The sequence below is a fragment of the Choloepus didactylus genome, chromosome 1 (assembly GCF_015220235.1).
Source record: "Choloepus didactylus isolate mChoDid1 chromosome 1, mChoDid1.pri, whole genome shotgun sequence".
In the NCBI taxonomy this organism is placed as follows: Eukaryota; Metazoa; Chordata; class Mammalia; order Pilosa; family Megalonychidae; genus Choloepus; species Choloepus didactylus.
In genome coordinates this window covers 14557065-14576288 of record NC_051307.1, presented here as the reverse complement: position 1 = coordinate 14576288, position 19224 = coordinate 14557065, and the positions used below count along the sequence as shown (strand labels likewise).

General features: G+C 40.3%; 1 protein-coding gene and 1 pseudogene across 1 annotated transcript in view; one reads left to right on the top strand and one right to left on the bottom strand.

The window, feature by feature from the left end:
• TMEM50B (transmembrane protein 50B) overlaps positions 1 to 13329 on the bottom strand; it is a 63058-nt gene extending 49729 nt beyond the window's left edge. Inside the window, exon 1 of the mRNA XM_037832277.1 lies at positions 13184 to 13329. The gene's annotated coding sequence lies outside the window, so the exon portion shown is untranslated. The remainder of the gene's footprint in view (positions 1 to 13183) is intronic.
• LOC119531243 lies at positions 6247 to 6905 on the top strand (annotated as a pseudogene).
• Positions 13330 to 19224: the final 5895 nt, after the last annotated feature.

The window sequence follows — 19224 nt, the reverse complement described above, 5'->3', positions numbered from 1 at the left end:
TAGAAATCTCTTTCATGAACTAGAAAAAATGTATGACACTATAACTAGAAGTTAATAATAGAGAGGCATATAGGAAAAAATATATATACCTCTTGCAAACTATATACTACAGTTAGTAGTATTTTAACATTCTTTCATCAACAGTAACAAATGCACTACACTAAAACTATGACTCAGTAATGGAGGGGGGCGTGGTTAGGGGTATGAGAAGATTTGAGTTTCCTTTTATTTCTTTTCTGGAGTAACGAAAATGTTTTCAAAATTGAAAAAAAAATTAATTGCGTTGATGGGTTCACAACTGTATGTTGGTACCACGGGCAACTGATTGTACAATTTGGATCTCTGGATAGTTGTATGGTATGTGAACAATCTCAATAAAATATATATATATAGGCTTTCTCCCAGGATGTACCTCTCTAGGCTCCAGTTCCTCAAAAACGTCACTCTTAGTTGCTGTTGGGGCATTTGTCCTCTCTTAGCTTCTCCAGAAGCTTAGCTTCTTCTGCTTTCAACGGCTGTCTTCAAACTGTCTCTCATCTGCAGCTCCTCTCTCAGCTTCCGTGCATTCTTCAAAGTGTCCCTCTTGGCTATAGCAAGCTCACTCCTTCAGTCTGAGCTTATACAGTGCTCTAGTAAACTAATCAAGGCCCACACTGAATGGGCGGGGCCACAACTCCACAGAAATTATCCAAAGTCACCACCACAGTCAGGTGGGTCATATCTCCATGGAAACATCCAATCAAAAGGTCACACCTTAATCAAATAGATTAACCAATCTGCCCCCACAAGACTGCATCAAAGATAATGGTGTTGTGGGTGCCATAATACATCCAAACTGGCACAGGAATGATGGAAAATTTGTGGTGATGGACGGTGGTGATGTTAGTACAACATTGTGAATGTAATTAATACCACTTAATTGTACTGTTAAAATGGAAATTTTGTTATATATATATATATCAATGATAAAAATTTAAAAAGAATTTACTGTATATGTATATAAACACACATATATATAAAAATATCTAGAAGGACAAAAACCAGCACTTTCATAATATTATTATATATGTGGGTGGAAGGATCATGTATTTATTTTGCTTTTTATTTGTTTTGTTTGTTCAAAGTTTTGTACACTGAGCACAAATTACATTTTTTAAATATGCAGTTCTGAAAAGTTATTGTAATTGACAAAATGAACTTATTAATTCCTCTTGCTGGTTGACAAACCTCTTGTACACTGTAATAAGTCTGTGACTGCTTTCAATAAACTTTAAAAAAATGTTTTTGAGGTCAAGGAATTACTGATATGTTCTCCCACAAAACTGACCCAGGTATCAATAATAAATAAACAAACAAACACACAAACAAATAAATAATAAAAAAGATTAATGAACTGGACTAATGGATTTACTGAACTGAACTACAAGTCTTATAATACATTAGATTGCAATTATTCGTACAACTAAGAGAGACAACACTTCATAAAAGGAAATATGTCTTTTTAGAAAACATTTTAAGTGGTTCAACTGTCAAAATTTCATTTCTAAAACTTCAGTTTAGGAAACCAAGGGTTACTTGTATTTTAACATAAAAACATGGTCTTCATAGGTACCAGAGTCCCAAATAACATTTCTAATTCAGAAATCTATTCCTCAATCAAACTTCTATAATACTACTGTTTGTTCATCCACCTTCTCATTAGTTAAGTACTACTATTTTTAGACACTAAGCATACACAAATGGTTAAGATAATCCTTGTAGAGAACAATCTAGGTTGGGACATTGTCAGAAGAGCAAACAATTGCATTACAAAATGAAAAGCGCTACAACAGAAATATGATTTAAAAAAAAAACTATTATAGGACACTGCTAGCTGGGTAAAGTTCAAGTTTGACTGAAGAAGGACAATCTGAGCTGGGTTTTGCAGCATGAATAGGAATTTCATAGATGAAAAGGAAGGAATATCCAAAGCCATGTGGGCCCCAGAAAATATAGTGGAGTTTATTTCATAGTGTTGGAGATTAACTTGTTTGGGACAATATCATGAAGAATTTTCCACCTACATATGTTGAACTTTATCCTCTAAGCCAGGGATTGGCAAACCTTTTCTGTAAAGAACCAGATAGTGTACAACATTTTAGGTTTTGCAGGCCATATCATCTCTGTCCTCATAGCGTGGAAGCAACCATAGATAATACTTAAATGAGCTTCACTGTGTTCCAATAAAACTTAATTTACAAAACAGGAAGTACACCAGACTTGGCTCACAGGTCATAATTTGCCAAACCCTGCTCGAAGCAACATGAATCCACCAGAGGTAGGTAAGCAAGGAAGTGAACAGGTTCGACCTGTGATTTAGAAAGATAATTCTGGCAGTTGCTATGACGAGGAAGGACTAAAGAGGAATGTTAAAGAGATACCTGCCCTCACTCTAGACAGGGAGGCAATAAGGATGTAAACTGAGGCACTGTCAGGAACAACTAAAAAGGAAGGGGTTTGAAGGTTTTTATTTGTTTATTTGCTTGAGAAATATTAAAAGGGGATTATCAATTGGCAGGAGCTAAGAATGACTACTGGGCTACTAATTTGGGTACCAGAGAGCTGGTGAGAGACCATCAACCAAAACAGGGACCGCTGAAAAGCAGAATGGGAGAGGAGTGTTCCTTGAGACATAATGTATTTGATAATAACTGAAGGACATTCAGGTGGAGATGTACAGAAGACAGATGAAGATACAGATTTCAAAGTTCTCAGTCATTAAGTGGCATCTCAGGGACAAAATATGGAAGAGGACTGATTCAATGTTCTTCCCTGATTTATTTCCTTTCTTCTTTGAATTACTGTGTGCCAAGCATTATAGCAGACTTACATATGATGGGACTGAAATCAGCACATATCTCTTCTAAAGCACATACTGCATATTTATAGAATTATCTCCTATGGGCAATAAAACATGGCCCTCATTATCAAGAGATTTACAAGCAAGCAGAGAAATCAATTAACACTCTTTAAAATTAAATTATAATTTATATAATTTTTTTAAATCTACTGCAAAAAAAAAAAATCAATAGATCAACAAAATATAAAAGATAAATATCATTCAAGGTATCAGGTCTATACAGCCAGAACAAAACAAGTCTACTCCAATGAAACAAAAATAAAATCTACCATTTCCCCACTATAACTACTATTAGCTATTATTATAGGGTGCTTATAGGTGCTAGACTCTTTACAGGCTATTCCATTTAATCCTTGCAAAAACTCTAAAGCAGTTACTATTACTCTCCCTACATTACTGAAAAGGTTTACAGAATAGGTAGCTGCCCAAGGTCACACAGCTAGCTTGAAGGACAGCCAATTTCCACTGAAGTTCAGGTCTAATTCCAAAAGGTGTGTTCATAACCATTACCCAGCTGCTACCCGTCATCACAGACAGTTTCACAGCATTTCTCTCATTTCGGAATTCACAGGAAGGCAGGTATTATTCCACTGCCTATGGTGAAAAGAGCAAAAACAAGATGGAAGAGAAACAGTCCCAGTTTAGAGGAATGCTGTGATCATTTAGAAATAGAAGAAAGCAGTCCAAGGAAGTCGACAAACACCCTGGTGACTACTACTGATTCAAATCTTGCCAAAGGAGTCTGTAGAATACAGTTCTTGGATTAGCTATAAACCTGATTTCTAGGCACTCAGTGTGAATATTTCATAGGCCTTAAAATCTAAAAGCATGAATTATTCAAAGATGTAAGTACTTTTGGAAAAGACACTTTAAGTGTTCTATCTCAGGGAATGTTTATTTGCTTTCTGAATTGTAAATCACATAACAGCTAGAATAAAAGTATCACCCATTTTGGCAAAAGATTTAAATCTAAAACCAAAATAAAGAATAAGAACATAGAGTTTTAGAGACTTCAATTTTATAACTTATTTCTTCTCCCCATAATATCCTTAACATCTTTTTATTATTCAAAATGTGGATTATTTGGAGAATTTCCCCCTCCACTGCTTCTATCTGCATTTGATTTACAAATTCACATATCCAGACCCAGATCCATATATCCAACTACCTGCATGACATCCCCTGGTTGTCTCAAAGTCACCTCAAAATCAACATGTCCAAACCTTAATTCATGATCTTCTCCTCCAAACCTGATCCTGTTCCAGAATTCCCTAAAGGAGTGAACCAATTCTCCTCCAGTCACACAAGCCAGAAACCCAGGCTTATCCTTGCTACTTCTCTCTTACCTCCCACATCCAATTCAGCACTTGATTTTACCTCCAAATTCTCTCTCAGGTCTAACTGCTCTCCATTCCCACCACCACCATGGCCTGACTACCATTCTCTCATCTGACCCACTACAATAACCTCCCAAATGATCTAGCTACATCTACTCCTGCCCCATCTGATATGCTCTCCATACTGCAGCTGGAATAATTCCTTGTTAAAAGCACAAATCTCAGATCTCCCTCCTGCTAAAACTCTCCATTTGTTTTAAGGTAAAGATAAAACTTCCTTGCCTCTAGCCTCCTCTTACATATTCTCTCCTGCCTTTTTACTGAGTAACACTGGTTCCTCTTTTAGTGCCTCATACTTGCTAAACCACCCCTCCCAAACCACACACACCCTCTGTTTGGTATCTTTTCCACCACCTACTCACCTAGTTAACTCCTACTCCTACTACAGATTTCAGCTTAGACACTACTTTTCCACTCAAACATCCGCTCTCCCTTCATTCATTCGTGGAACACCTACTACATGCCAGGCACTGTTCTAGACACTTAAGGTACATCAATGAACAAAAGATTAAAAAACCTTAGCTATGTGGTGCTTCAGCAGAGTGGAGCAGAGATAATAAACATAATAAATAGGTAAATTATAAACCATGTTATGTGATAAGTGCCATGGAGGAAAAAAAATAGAGCAGGGTGAGTTAGATCAGGAATACAGGTGCTAGTGAGATCAGCTGAAATTTCAAACTGGTGGTCGCAGTGGGCATCACCAAGATGACACCTGAGCAAAGACTTGATGGCAGAGAGGGAGTTAGCTGTACTGATATCTGGTGGAAGAGCATTTCAGAGAGAACAAAAGCAGGGCCTGGGTATTCAAGGAACAACATGGAAGGCCAGTGTGGCTGAGGTGAAAGGACCGAGAGGAAAGTAGGAGAAAATGAGATCAGAGAGGGAGGAGGAGCAAGGACAGGTAATTACAGAGCCTCCCAGGTGACTGTAAGAACCCTGACTTTTCCTGAGTGAAACAGAGAGCCACAGGAGGGTTTTGAGTAGAGTGATATGATTTGATTACATATGGCTGCTGAGACAAGAACAAAATGTAGGGGGTAAAAGTGGGAAGACCAGTCAAGAGGCTACTGAAATAACACAAGCGGAAGATGATACTGACTTCCACCACCAGGCTATCTTCAAGACCAGATCTAATCCCCTCATTATTTGAGTATCTGATTATTAACCTTATTATCTGATTAAGACCTATCCCCCCTTGTAGAGATTAAGCTTCAAGAGGGACAGTCTAAGTCCATTTTTGTTTACCATAGTTTTTCCAGAGCCTAGCATGGTTCCTGGTACACAGTAGGTACTCAAATATTTGTTGAATGACTGAATCCAACTATTATTGCTTTCAAAATCTGAAACTTAAATACATGTCTCATCTTGTCACAAAAAGAGTCAACTTTATACCTATGCTTATTTAAACTGACAATTTATAAAAGCCAGTAATAAAAAACATTTCACAATGAGGAAAACTCTGCTGTGACAACATATTCAAACACATTGTTTCTTAAATTCATCCTCTCTGCAGCAGCCTGGAGCAAAGAATTACAGGCTTTAAGACATACAATAATACAGCACAGGACCAGGAGGAAAGACTGTTTCCTAAGGGGAAGTGGGGGCATTCAGAACTATGTAAATAGGGGAATTCCTAAGGCCACAAGTGCATGCCCAGGACACATGCTCAGAAAAAAACAGAAAGGACCCTACCTTTCACTGCGCCCAGCTCTGAAAGATAGCACCAGCCAACACAGAGCCAATTTGTGAAGACCGTGAAATGTACTTTTAGCTTTTTTTGTTGTTAAATCCTGGCATTCAAGGATATCTCTGTCATAAAACTAGATGGAGGAGGTCGCAGACGGCAGCACAGGAGTTGGGGGTCAACGTCAGCCCCAGGGGATGTGGAGAGCTGGCAGCCTGTTGGCAGAGCTGGGCAACAGGCTCGTGCTGCAGCTGCCGGATCTCTCAGCCATCCAGTGCAGGCTAGCAGCAGTCAGCAAAAACAAACCTGCAGACATGGTGATCAAGGCCTATGAGCACAGTCAGTGCACTTTCAAGGAGAACTATGTTCAAGAACTAATAGAAAAAGCATCAAATCCTAACATTCTGTCTGCCTGTCCTGAAATCACATAGCACTTCATTGGCCATCAACAAAAACAAAATGTCAGCAAATTAATGGCAGCCCCCAATCTCTTCATGCTGGTTAACAGCTGGATTCTGTGAAACTGGCAGAAAAGGTTAAAGGTGATAGTACAAATTAACACCGGTAGAGAGGAAAGTAAATGTAGCCTTCCTTCCTCAGAGACAGTAGCTGTGGTAGAACACATACATGCCAAGTGCCCCAGCCTGGAGTCTGCCAGACTGATGACCACAGGAAGCTTTGGGCATGATCTTAGTCAAGGACCACAACCAGACATCCAGATGTTATTGTACTCCAGAAAGAGCTGTGTGAAAAGCTGAGCATGGACATGTCCATGGACTTCCAGCACACAACTGAAGTAGGGTCTACAAATGTCCAAATAGGAAGCACCATTTTTGGAGAAAGGTATTACTCAAAGAAACCTGCCCTGGACAAGTCTGAAGCAGACCTGAAGCCCACCATGGAGGTCGCCAAGGAACACTGAGCTAAAGCACAACCCAGGAGTAGCTCACAACCTGGGAGCCCTATCCAGGACTTAACTACACACTAATCTAAATTTTAGTTTTTATATTTCCCGTGTTACAGCACAATCATGCGCTCCTTATGACCTGGGTAGAGAGTGCTAACGATTATCTGTGTTGATGGAAACCATCTGTTGTTAGTCTCTGGCATAGGACACTCACTTCTGAAAGTGGTTTGGATTAGATTTGAGGAATCTAGAAAATTCTGAAGAGCAGATACCAAACCAATAGCAAGGAATCAAGCTCTATACTTAATCCTACCCAGAAGCACCAACCAATCATGAATGCCTTGTCCAAACTAACCGTTTCAGTCACTGACGCCTATGATCATTGAAGTCAGAAGGGATTCCCAGTTGTTATCTGCTTTAATAGAAAATTCCTTTCCCTCATTGTTACCAACTTCATACAAATTCCTGGGATTTCAGTCCCCATTTTCTACTCTACCAAGTCGGGAGAGATACTCTTCAAAAATCAGAAACCAGAAGAGCTTCAAAAACCAGAAAGCACAATTCTCACTCATGGCAGATGGCTTCAGTGCCAGAGATGGTTTCCTAAACGGCATTTTCTCTTATTATTCAAGCCCAGTCTTTAATTTTTTGAACCAATTTTCAGAACATGAAGCTGCTACTGAATGTAATTTTGTAAAACTTAACCCATTATGATTCCTGTACTGTTTCAATTAAAGCTACAGTGTGATATTTTAGTCTATTAAATAAACATGTGTTTGAATTATTTTTTTAAAAAAGCTAGATACAAGCTTATAAAACAGACTCCTCAAGGACTAAATTCCAGAGTTAACACATTAAAACATCAAAACATCCAGTGTGCAACCAAAGATTACAAGACATATAAAAAAACAGGAACAGTGGCCCATCCAAAGAAGAAAGATAAAGCATCAGAAACCATCAATGAAGACTACTTTGGACATATCAGACAAAGACTTTTTAAAAATGATCTTAAATATTCAAAGAGCTAAAGGAAACATGGACAAAGGACTAAAGGATATCAGGAAAACTATATATGAGCAAAATGAAAATTTTAATATAAAGAGAGAAAAATCATAAAAAGGAACCAAATAGAAATACTGGAGCTGAAGACCACAATAACCAAAATAAAACATTTCTTTGAAGGGTTTAACAACAGACTGTGGCTGGCAGAAGAAAGAATCAGTGAACTTGAAGACAAGACAGTCGAAATTACTCGGTCTAAGGAGCAGAAAGAAAAAGAATGAACAAAAGTGAACACAGCTTGTGAGGCCTGTGGGAAACCACGAAGCATACGAATTTACACATTTAGGAACCTCAGAATGACTGAAGAGAGAAAGGGGTACAAAGAGTTTAGAAAAAACAATGGCTGAAAACATCCCAAATTTAATGAAAGACATGAATATACACATCCAAGAAGCTCAGCAAACTCCAAACAGGATAAACTCAAAGATATCCACACCCAGACCCATTATAATCAAACTGTTAAATGCCAAACACAAAGAGAGAATCCTAAAGCAGCAAGAGAAGCAATGCATCATGTATAAGGGAGGCTCGCTTATATGAAATAACTAGATTATGCAAATTCAGAGACAGAAAGTAGAGAGTAGAGTACAGGTTACCAGGGGCAGAGGGAGGGGATATGGGGAGTTAAAGCATAAAGGCTGCAGGGTTTATGTTGGGGTGAAGGAAACGTGCTGATAATAGATGGTGGTAATTGTAAAACAACATTGTGATTGTGATTAATGCCATAAAATTTTATGTTTGGAAGTGGTTTAGAAAGGAAATTTATGTTGCATATGTTTCCACAATTAAAAGAGAGAGAAACTAAAGACACAATGACAAGTAAATGCCATACAAATGTGATCCTACACTAAATCTAATAACGGAGGAAAAAACGCCCAAAAGGACATTATTCGGAAAACTGAAAAAAAATGGAGTATGGAAATTATGCTTTATATTTATGTCAAACTTCTTGAATCTGACCACCATCTTAACATGGTTAAAGGAGTATGTTCATCCTCAGGAAATGTACAAGGAAGTATTAAGTATTAGAGGAGCATGACGTATGCAACCTACTCTCAAATGTTCAGAAGACAGACAGATAATAAGATATGACAAATGTGGCAAAATGCTGGTAAGTCTGAGGATCTGGGGGGAGGTTACACTGGAATTCTACATATTGTTTCTGTATTATTTTTGCAACCTTCCTGTAAGTTTGAAATTATTTCAAAATACCCACTGAGTACTCAATATAATGAATAAAAATAGATACACACTAAGACACGTCATTTTAAATTTCAGAGCTGGAGTCACAGCACAGATCCTACAAGTTTGCAAAAAGAAAAAAACAAATCATATACAGAGGATCAGGAATCATCACCTGGAATTCTCTAAACAGCAACACTAGAAGCAAGAAGACGAAGCAATACTTCAAAATTCTGAAGGAAAATTATTTCCAACTAAAATTCTATTACCATGGGAAGTTAATGCTCAGTGGGTACAGAGTTGCTGTTTGGGGTGATGAAAAAATTTTGGGAATGGAGGGTGGTGATGGTAGCACAACATTGTGAATGTAACTAACACTACTGAATTGTATATTTGAAAGTAGTTAAAATGGAAAATGTAATGTTGTGTATGTTACTATCATAAAAAAATAAAGTGAAAACAAATTCTATTACCAGGCAAAACGTCACTCAAGCATGAGGACAGAATCAAAACACCTTTGGATATGCAAGGTCTCCAAAGATTGTAACTCTTCTTGTCAAGAAGCTACTGGAAACTGAGCTCCATCAGAGAGAGCAAATTAACAAAGAAAATACAGGATATAGAAAAGATCCAGCACAACGGAGCTAAAGGGAATCCCAGCTATGCCCCAGAGGCAGGGAATAATTAGTTCAGATTGAAGCATGCCTTAAGATACAGGCATGTTACGACTGTCATTCCCATGTTCCCCACTGCTCTATCAGCTTTTTAACCTGAAAACTGAATGCCTCGTGAACCTGGCCCAGATTCTTATCTGCACTCAGCTTGGTTTGGCATGACCTTCACGGTATGCTGATGTAGTTTAACATCACCCCACAGAAGGGTTCCGCTTTAACTTACTGTGATGACTACAGATGGTGAGCTGAAAAGCAGCAAGTACAGAGCGACCCAGTCCCTCTGATGATACTCCTGCTGTTCTTCCAGTACCTGGTCCACACCACAGCCCTCCAAATGCCCTGACTGTGGTGGGTCCTCGGAAATACTCAGAACATGGCCTGCTGATCTCCACAGAAAGGCCTTGTAAACAACCACGGAAGCTGAAGCCAGATTATACCCAGAGATTCTGTTTAGCACATCTTTTCCTGAAGCCTTCATCTAATAGTGACAATACTGATCTTTCCTTACACTGCCAGGTTTGTGCTTATGAAACAAAATGCTATCCCAAATTAGAAAGCACTAACATTTTCTAATAGCCTGTAGAGACTTTATCTGATGCTCTGGTAAATATAACATGATGTCAGTTTATTTGACGAACAAGCCACTACTAATAAAGATGCAGATAGTTTACAACCCTGTAAGATTTGGGGTTAACTGCAGAAATTAATAAGGTGTTATAATTGTATAGAGTGGTAGAGAAGTTAATCCCAACAGTATTATAACTCTGTTGCCCTGTGGAACATTAGCCTATTACACCTAACAATTTTATTTAAACATTCCTTTCTCTGCACCCTGCAGACTAAATAAATCTCTATTTCTTAAATACTCTTAAAAACAGCTCTTTGTGCTACTCTCAATAAATCTTTGAAACATGCTTACTATTTGTATGACAATTTTGTTTGTAACACTATTCAGTTCAAAACCAAATATATTGATTTATCTTTAGGATATAAGTGTGTGTGTATGTGTATGTATATATGCATATATGTGCATTTATGTATATCTGCAAAGTTTATTTTTAAAAAAGCAACAGAAAGATTAATACAAAAACCAGGAGAGAGATTACCTCTGGAAAGCTGTTTCTTAATCTGGATGGTGGGTACAATGGCGATCATTGCAATAGTATTCTTTATTTATATGTTCTATATAAATTCTTGTGTGTTAGAAGCATTTCACAATAAAAAAAATTATAAAGAACATGCATTTCTGTTACTGTAGGATAGTCAAGAGAACTACCACAGGAGGATGTAAACAAAATGTATGTGTTCACATTTTCTCTTCCTAAAGGCCCTCTCTATTCATTCCTGTCAAGCCAATCAAATGAGTCACTATAACCTTAAAATCAACACCACTAAGTGTTAATAAGGTTAATAAATTTCCTATTACTTAACAGTCCTCAAAATTCTCTCTGATCCAGTCTCTAAATATAGATGGATACACAAATTAGGAAGTAAATTTAATTAACTAGATTTAGCCATTGACTTTAAATATTTAAGTTATAAAAAGATTCCTTGAGGGAAAGAGCAGGGTTTCAGTTTCCTGGCTGCTAAAACAAATTCCATACAACAGGTTGGCTTAAACAACAGAATTTATTGGCTTATGGTCTTGAAGCTAGAAAAGTCTGAAATCAAAGACTGTGGCATTCCGGGTTTGGCTGCTGGTGATCATTGGTCCTTGGCCTCTGTGCCACATAGCAACGCACACTGCAGTGTCTTCTCCTTTCTCTTCTGGTTTCTGTTGACTTCCGGCTTCTTGCTTCTCTCTGTGCTTTCTCCTCTGTGGCCTTCTCTATAAGGCCTCCGGAATCAGATTCAGAACTGATTCAGTTGGGCCACACCTTAACAGAAGTAACTCATCAAAAGGTCCCATTTACAATAGACTAGTCCCCAACAATGGACTAAAATTAGGAGCATGTTTTTCTGAAGTACATAACTCCAAGCCACCACAAGCACTGAAACTAGACTGAAGTGCAATAATCTGTTTAACTTATCTACCTGAAACTTATCCTACTGATCGCACAATGCCAAAAGGATTTTCATGCAGCAAGGCTTTTAAACAGCCTTTTAAAAAGGTAAGTAAGGATAACATACTAAGATAATTTCTATAGCTTGCACTCCAGAAGTGAATTCAGAAAAAAAAACAGCCAGTTAAGTCTGCTGTAATCCTACTTGCATAGAATAAGGGGTGGGGAGGGTTGCATCCGAAGACTAGAACTACATCCTCACCCTGCTATAATTAAATCTGTTTTTCCTACGGCATCAATAGCCAAGATAATTTTTAATTTTCGTTTTAAGAACAAGAAGTCTTGCAACGGTATTGGCAGTAAAAACATTTGAGACCTAAGCAGGTTTGAAAGAAGAGAAGACAAATTACAGAAGATGATGGAATAAAGGGGTGATAAACCTGGCAGTAAAAGTCTCTGGAATTGTTTAGAAAAGGATTTACAGTATTAACAGGGTGAATACTTTGAAAGAAGCGGGGCACTCCGAAAAAGAGAACTTCATGGCTAAGAGGCATAATGCTGACCACTCACTCCAGTCTGAAGCTTAATTTCCCTCCAAGCACTAACAGGGAAGGCAGCGAGCACGGTCGGTTTGTTTTAAAAAGGACATAAAATTACCTTCCAGATTACGCACCTTCCAGTGGTTAACTCAGAAGCCAGTTTAACAGCTGAAAACCAAAATAGTCTTACCCAACCTTAACTTCCACTTCCAGCGCCTAATTTTCTCCCGCTACTTATCTAAAAGGATACTCAACACCTGATTAATTCTCAAAAGAATTTTGTTCCCCTTTCATTTCCTCTCCCGTCCTCTGTGCTTGATTCTCATTGAGCAGAACTCAAGAAAATTCCACAAAATACTGCCACTGTGCCTAGCAATGGCTGAGCGCGAGCGGAAGGGGTGAAAAGTGCTCGAGTCGCCCCCCAGGGAGCTCGTTCCGGCCTTGGAGGGGGCGTCACGGCCGCAGCAGGGCGTCCTGAAAACCCACTCGCTCCTGCCCGTCGCCGTGAGAACCTGAAAACTTTCCAGACCCTTCCAGGAACGCGAGCGGACGGCGAGATCGCGGGGCCTGCCCGGGGGTGCGGCCTGCCCCGGGCCCGCGGCTGCGGGGGCCACGGGCGGCCTCCGACCGCAGCAGGGAGGGGGCGGCGGGGCCTCGGCGGACCCGACCACGGCGCGGGACCCTCCGGAGGGGAGCGAGGCCGGGCCGGGCGGTGCGGTCCTCGCCTCGCAGGCCGGGCCGGCCAAGGGCATCTCCCCGCGCGCGGGCGGCGGACGCGAGCCCCCCACTTCGGACCCCGTCCCCCGGAGCCCGAGGCCGGGGTCGGCACTCACCCGGATTCCTCGGACGCCCACGCCAACCCCACGTCCCGAGGCAGTAGACGCGGCTCTGCCCGGCCGGCGTCCTCCCGCACCACCTCAGCCCCGCGAGCCGGGAGGTGGCGGCGGGAGCGAGGCGGGAGAGCCGGCGAGGCGGGGCGCGGCGCCGTGCGCACCGCAGCGACCAATCGGGGCGCAGCAAGTGGCCGGCCGGGGCGGGGCAAGGCGGGGCTGCAGGGGGCGGGGCTTCGAGGAGGGGCGGGGACGCGCTCCCTCTGCAGACCTACCGGAGCCGCTGTCTTAATCCCAGCGCCTTCCGATTCGCGGCAGCGTAGACCTGGCCCCATTCTTCCTCTTCTGCTGGCTGCCGAACCTGACTCCCACCGCTTCATTTCTGCACGGGGGCCTCAAGTGTGCCTGATCCGTGAATTCAACCGTGTGGGAGCCAGGGAGCCAGAGGGCAGGGGTCTTTTCTTGTAGGCCCCTCAGCGTTGTGCCCAAAGTAGGGCACGTGCTCCAGGAGGGCTCCCAGGAATTGAAGATCCTTGGAGATGCCCTGTTGTCAAACCCTTCGTTCAGAAAAGGACCCCCTTTCTATTCCCAGACTTTCAGAAATAGAGGACTAGAAAGGCAAAGTTTACTCGTCCAAGGTTAGCCAGTTGGTTACCTGAGGTTACCAACACAATACAACTAGCTAGAATTCTGATTCTCTCCTGACGCTTTTCCCCGTCCTTCCACTCAGGATTTTGTCTTTATTGTCATCAGGTCTCCTCCTACTGGCTCCTTTAAAGACTCTGCCTCTTGAATTTTCAGCATAACTTCAACAGCCTTTGGAAGTACCGTCTAAATTTCCTACAGAATATGAAATGCCGTTTAGTTGTTTGGGGAAAAGACACTAAACCTAGGTGTTAAAAATTACTATCTGTTTTAGTCTCCTCATTGCTAAAGCAAATACCTTGCAATGGCTTGGCTTAATCAATCATTTATTGTTTCATGGATTTGAGTCTAGGAGAAGTCCAAATCAAGGCCTCATCAAGAAGTTGCCTTCTTCCAAAAGACTGGCATTCTGGGGCTGGCTACCAGGGATCCTTGGCCCTGGGCTTCTCTGTCACATGGCAGTGCACATGGCGGCCTCTCCTGGCCTCTCCCTTTTCTTCTGGTTCTGTTGAATTCAGCTTCTGGCTGCTCTGTCTGTGGCTTTCTATCATCTAAATTTCATCCTGCTTAAAAAGGACTCCAGTATTAGGATTAAGACCAGTCCTGATTGAGGTGGCCCACACCTTAACTGAAGTAATCTCATCAAAAGGTCCTACTTACAATGAGTTAACATCCACAGGAATGGATTAAGTTTAAGAACATGCTTTTCTGGGGTACATAGCTCCAAACAGCTACAGCATCTAGAAAAACTTTTTACCTTAGGTATAATGAAGTAAAAGATTTTGTCACATATTTATCACAAAATGCCATCCTGGATAAATTTAATCCTATAGATCTATACATGTAAGGGAGATAATACCAACTTTTTATCATTTTCCATTCCCCCAATTCTCATTTTCATGGATACCTCTTGTATTTTGTAACGAAAAATAATACATGTATAGTTACGTGATCCACTGTTCTAGTTTGCTAATGCTGCTGGAATGCAAAACACCAGAAATGGATTGGCTTTTATAAAAGGGGGTTTATTTGGTTACACAGTTACAGTCTTAAGGCCATACAGTATCCATCAGCAATCGGGTACCTTCACTGGAGGATGGCCAATGGTGTCTGCAAAACCTGTTAGCTGGGAAGGCACATGGCTGGCATCTGCTCCAAAGTTCTGGTTTCAAAATGGCTTTCTCCCAGGACGTTCCTCTCTAGGCTGCAGTTCCTCAAAAATGTCACTCTTAGTTGTACTTGGGGTATTTGTCCTCTCTTAGCTTCTCTGGAGCAAGAGTCTGCTTTCAATGGCCGTCTTCAAAATATCTCTCATCTGCAGCTCCTGTGCTTTCTTCAAAGTGTCCCTCTTGGCTGTAGCTCCTCTTCAGAACATCACTCACAGCTGCACTGAGTTCCCTCTGCCTGTCGGCTCATTTATATGGCTCCACTGATCAAGGCCACCCAATGGGAGGGCCAACACTCCATGGAAATTATCCAGTCAGAGTCATCACCCACAGCTGGGTGGGGCGCATTCCAAAGAAACACTCAAAGAAATCTAATCAACACTGATAACTTCTGCCCACACAATATTACATCAAAGATAATGGTGTTTGGGGGACACAATATATTCAAACTGGCACATCCACCATCTGTATAATTGTGCTATGATCTAGGAACTCAATAAATATGTGCAACCTTAAAACTAGTTAGTTTTTCAATTGTATCTTGCTTCTGTTTTGATTATTGCATTAGGATTAGGTTTGGCTGTGAGTAGCAGGAAAAAACAACAACACAAATCAGCAGTGGCTTAAACAAAATAAAAGTTATTTCCCTCTGTGCTTAAAAAGTTCAAAGATAATCAGGGATGGTCTGGCACTTAGTGGAGATGAAGACCCAGCCTCCTTGTTCCCACCAAGAAGAATCACACATGTATTAACATCAGCATAGCTAATGCTCTCAAAAATTTAGGCACTTAAAAGACAGCAGCTTCCATTCCCAATGTCACTTCATGTTCTAAGGGAGCGGCTGGAGTGCCAGCCATTTGTGCTTGCGTTAGAAGAGACGGAGTACCCTCTCTGTTTAAGTATCTTTTCCAATGTGGCGTATGTCATTTCTGCTTTCATCCTTCTAGCAAAACTTAGTCACTTGGCTACAGTAAACAGCAAGGGAGGCTGGAAATGGGGTTTCAGTACTGAGGAAGGAAGAAAGAATAGATATTGGGAACAACTACCTATGTCTATCATAGTCTTAAATCTCATCTTTTTGGTGTTTTTTTTTTGTTTTGTTTTGTTTTTTCCCTGATTCAGATGACATCTCATTTAAGGATTTTAAGATTCCCCAAGATGTTTTTTATCCTTGTTATGTTATATATATACATATTTAAAAAAAAAAAAAGTTTTATTCACACACCATACAATCCATCCAAAGTGTATAGTCAATGGCGCTCTGCATAATCACAGAGTTGCACATTCATCACCACAATCAATTTGAGAACATTCTCATTGCTCAAAAAGAAAAATCCCCTACCCATTATACCCCCCATTACTGATACTTAGAATTGATATAGTGCCTTTGTTATAATTGATGAAAGACAATTACAATATTACTGTTAACTGTAGTCCATAGTTTGCATTAGTAGTATCTTTTTCCATATACCATCCTATTATTAACACCTTGTAATAATGATGGACATTTGTTCTAGTTCATATAAGAACGTTCTTATATTTGTACAATTAATCACACTCATGGTCCACAACAAGGTTCCCTATGTTATACAGTCTCTTGTTTTATCCTCTAGCTTTCCTTTTAGTGATATACACAACCCTAAACTTTCCCCTTTCAACCATAATCACACCCATAATTCAGTGATGTTAGTTACATTCACAGTAATGTGCTACCATCACCTCCAACCATTTACATTTACAATCAACCTTATTAAAATAACCATTTCATTAGTTTTAAATAACACTGACCAACACTGATGAAGCTTGCTTCACTCATTCTATAAACCTCTAGTCCATAATGAGAGTCAAAGGTATTTAGTTGTGCTTTCAAAAATAAGGGTACTTGAAACATATTGGGATTAAGTTGCTGAAATTAGCATTTTAACACCAGCATTTCAAATGTACTGAGTTGCGTCTTTAGTAAAATTGCAAATCAGCCTAAAACAACTCCACACTTGCCCTGATCCAACTGGTGTTCCATCATAGCTACCTAAACATAAATTTCCATTACCTAAGTGCCTTGCAATGGTTCTTGTATATTCTACAGGCTTTGTGACTTCAGGACCATTTACAGGTCTGGGCCAGGACAGGTTCCAAAAGACCTTCTTCACCTAAAACTGGACAGCTAGAATCCAGTCCACTTGGTGCAAGTCTAACAGGAGAAAGGGGTAATCCAGGCATCCTGATTTGTTCTTGCTTTCTCAGTGCTACTTCATGGTCTTGCTCTGATGGAGTGGCAGTCACTTTCCATCTTTTGAAAGTAAAAACCAATTGTGTACCACAGGAGCTAGCTAAAAGACTAAAGCATGTTGTGTCAACACATACTTCCCAAAATAGCATCTCCCTTCCTCCCCATAAGTTTATGGAGTGGTATAACAAAAAGACTTCATGTGACTACATCTTATGCAGCTGCTAGAACTGTTGTATTCTGATAAGGGTGTGATTAAAATCACTCACACATCCACGGATCTGAAATAAGGCTCCCCTGAAAGGATGGATATTCATTCTGGGGAAAGACTGGTCTTTAGAAACCAAAGCTTACAAGATAATTTGACATAGTTGGAAGAGGAAGCATTTTTCTGCAATCTAGACTCTGAAGGACGTGGTTGCATTTAGCAGTTGATTTCTTTCATTTGTAAGTAACAGAGCAAAGATCTCAAACTGGCTTAAATAATAAAAAGGATTCACTGGCTCCTGGAACTGTAAAGTCAGAGGTCAGGTGACCTTCAAGGCAGCATAACCCATGGGCTCAGTGATGTTGTTCCATCTTATATCTCTCCGCTGCATTGTCCACAGAACTGCCTTCTTCCTAAGGCCAACTCTCCTTCTGATTGCCAGGGGTTGCTTTCCCCTGAGTGCACTACCCATGAACCAGTCACTAAACCCAGGAAGTGCCAGACAACAATTGGCTTAGGCGTGGTGAGGTCAACCAATCACTGAAACAAAAGGCGACTCAACCCTATGTGGCTGTTCTGGTTTGCTAATGCTGCCGTTATGCAAAGTACCAGAAATGGGTTGGCTTTTATAAAGGGGGTTTATCTGATCACAAATTTACAGTCTGAAGGCCATGAAAATGTCCAAATTAAGGTATCAACATGAGTATACCTTCACCACAGGAAAGCCAATGGCGTCTGGAAAACCTCTGTTAGCTAGAAAGGCACGTGGCTGGTGTCTGCTGATTCTGGGTTGTGTTCTAGTTCCTCTCTCAGCTCCTGTGCATTCTTCAAAATGTTGCTCTCGGGTGTTTTGTCCTCTCTTAACTTCTCTGGAGAAGTCTGCTTTCAATGGCCATCTCCAAAATGTCTCTCTTGGCTGTAGCATTGAACTCCTTCTGTGTGAGTTCTTTTGGGGCCCCAGTAAACTAATGGGTGGGGTCACACCTCCATGGAAATAATCTAATCGAAGTTATTACCCACAGTTGGGTGGGTCACATCTCCATGGAAACAACCTAATTCAAAGATTCCAACCTAATCAACACTAATACATCGGTCCCCACAAGATTGCATTAAAGAACATGTCATTTTGGGGATCATAATGCATCCAAACGAGCATAGCAGCCAACCTCAGTTCCCTTCGTATAACAACTATTTTAATTACCTTGAAATGGAATTCATGGAAAATGTAACCTACTCTTGCACATAATTTTTAAAAAGTTAGTATAATGCCCTAAGTATAAGAGAAATAGAAAGGAAATAATCTATAATGCTTAAAAACATGATGTGTAATAAGCAAATGATCAGGCATGATTACAATAGATGGCATCATGCAGTAGTCAGACGCTTACACTTGCTTAAATTGAGTATATTTGGAATTTAGGGAAGTCAGAAATCAGAAGGCATTCTAATCAAGAAGTGCTGGAAAAATGAAAGTCCTGAGATACAAGTGGAAATGAAAATAAAACCTAGCTTTAGATTGATTAATAACATGACAGACCTGTTTGTGTATGTTAAGAAAAAGAGGGTCATAAACTCAGTTGAAATAGATACATATGGAAAAATGAGGAGTTTGATACTCTGACAAATGAGTCAATCCTTCTCATAAGTGTCATGTCAAAATAATCCTCTATGTTATGACATGGGAAGAGGTGGTGATGAAATATCACAAATACTTCCTGCTGGGGATACACTCAGACACCAGTGTTTAAAGAGACTAATAAAGAAACAAATTCTTTGATTGGGAGCAGCTAACAGAGGA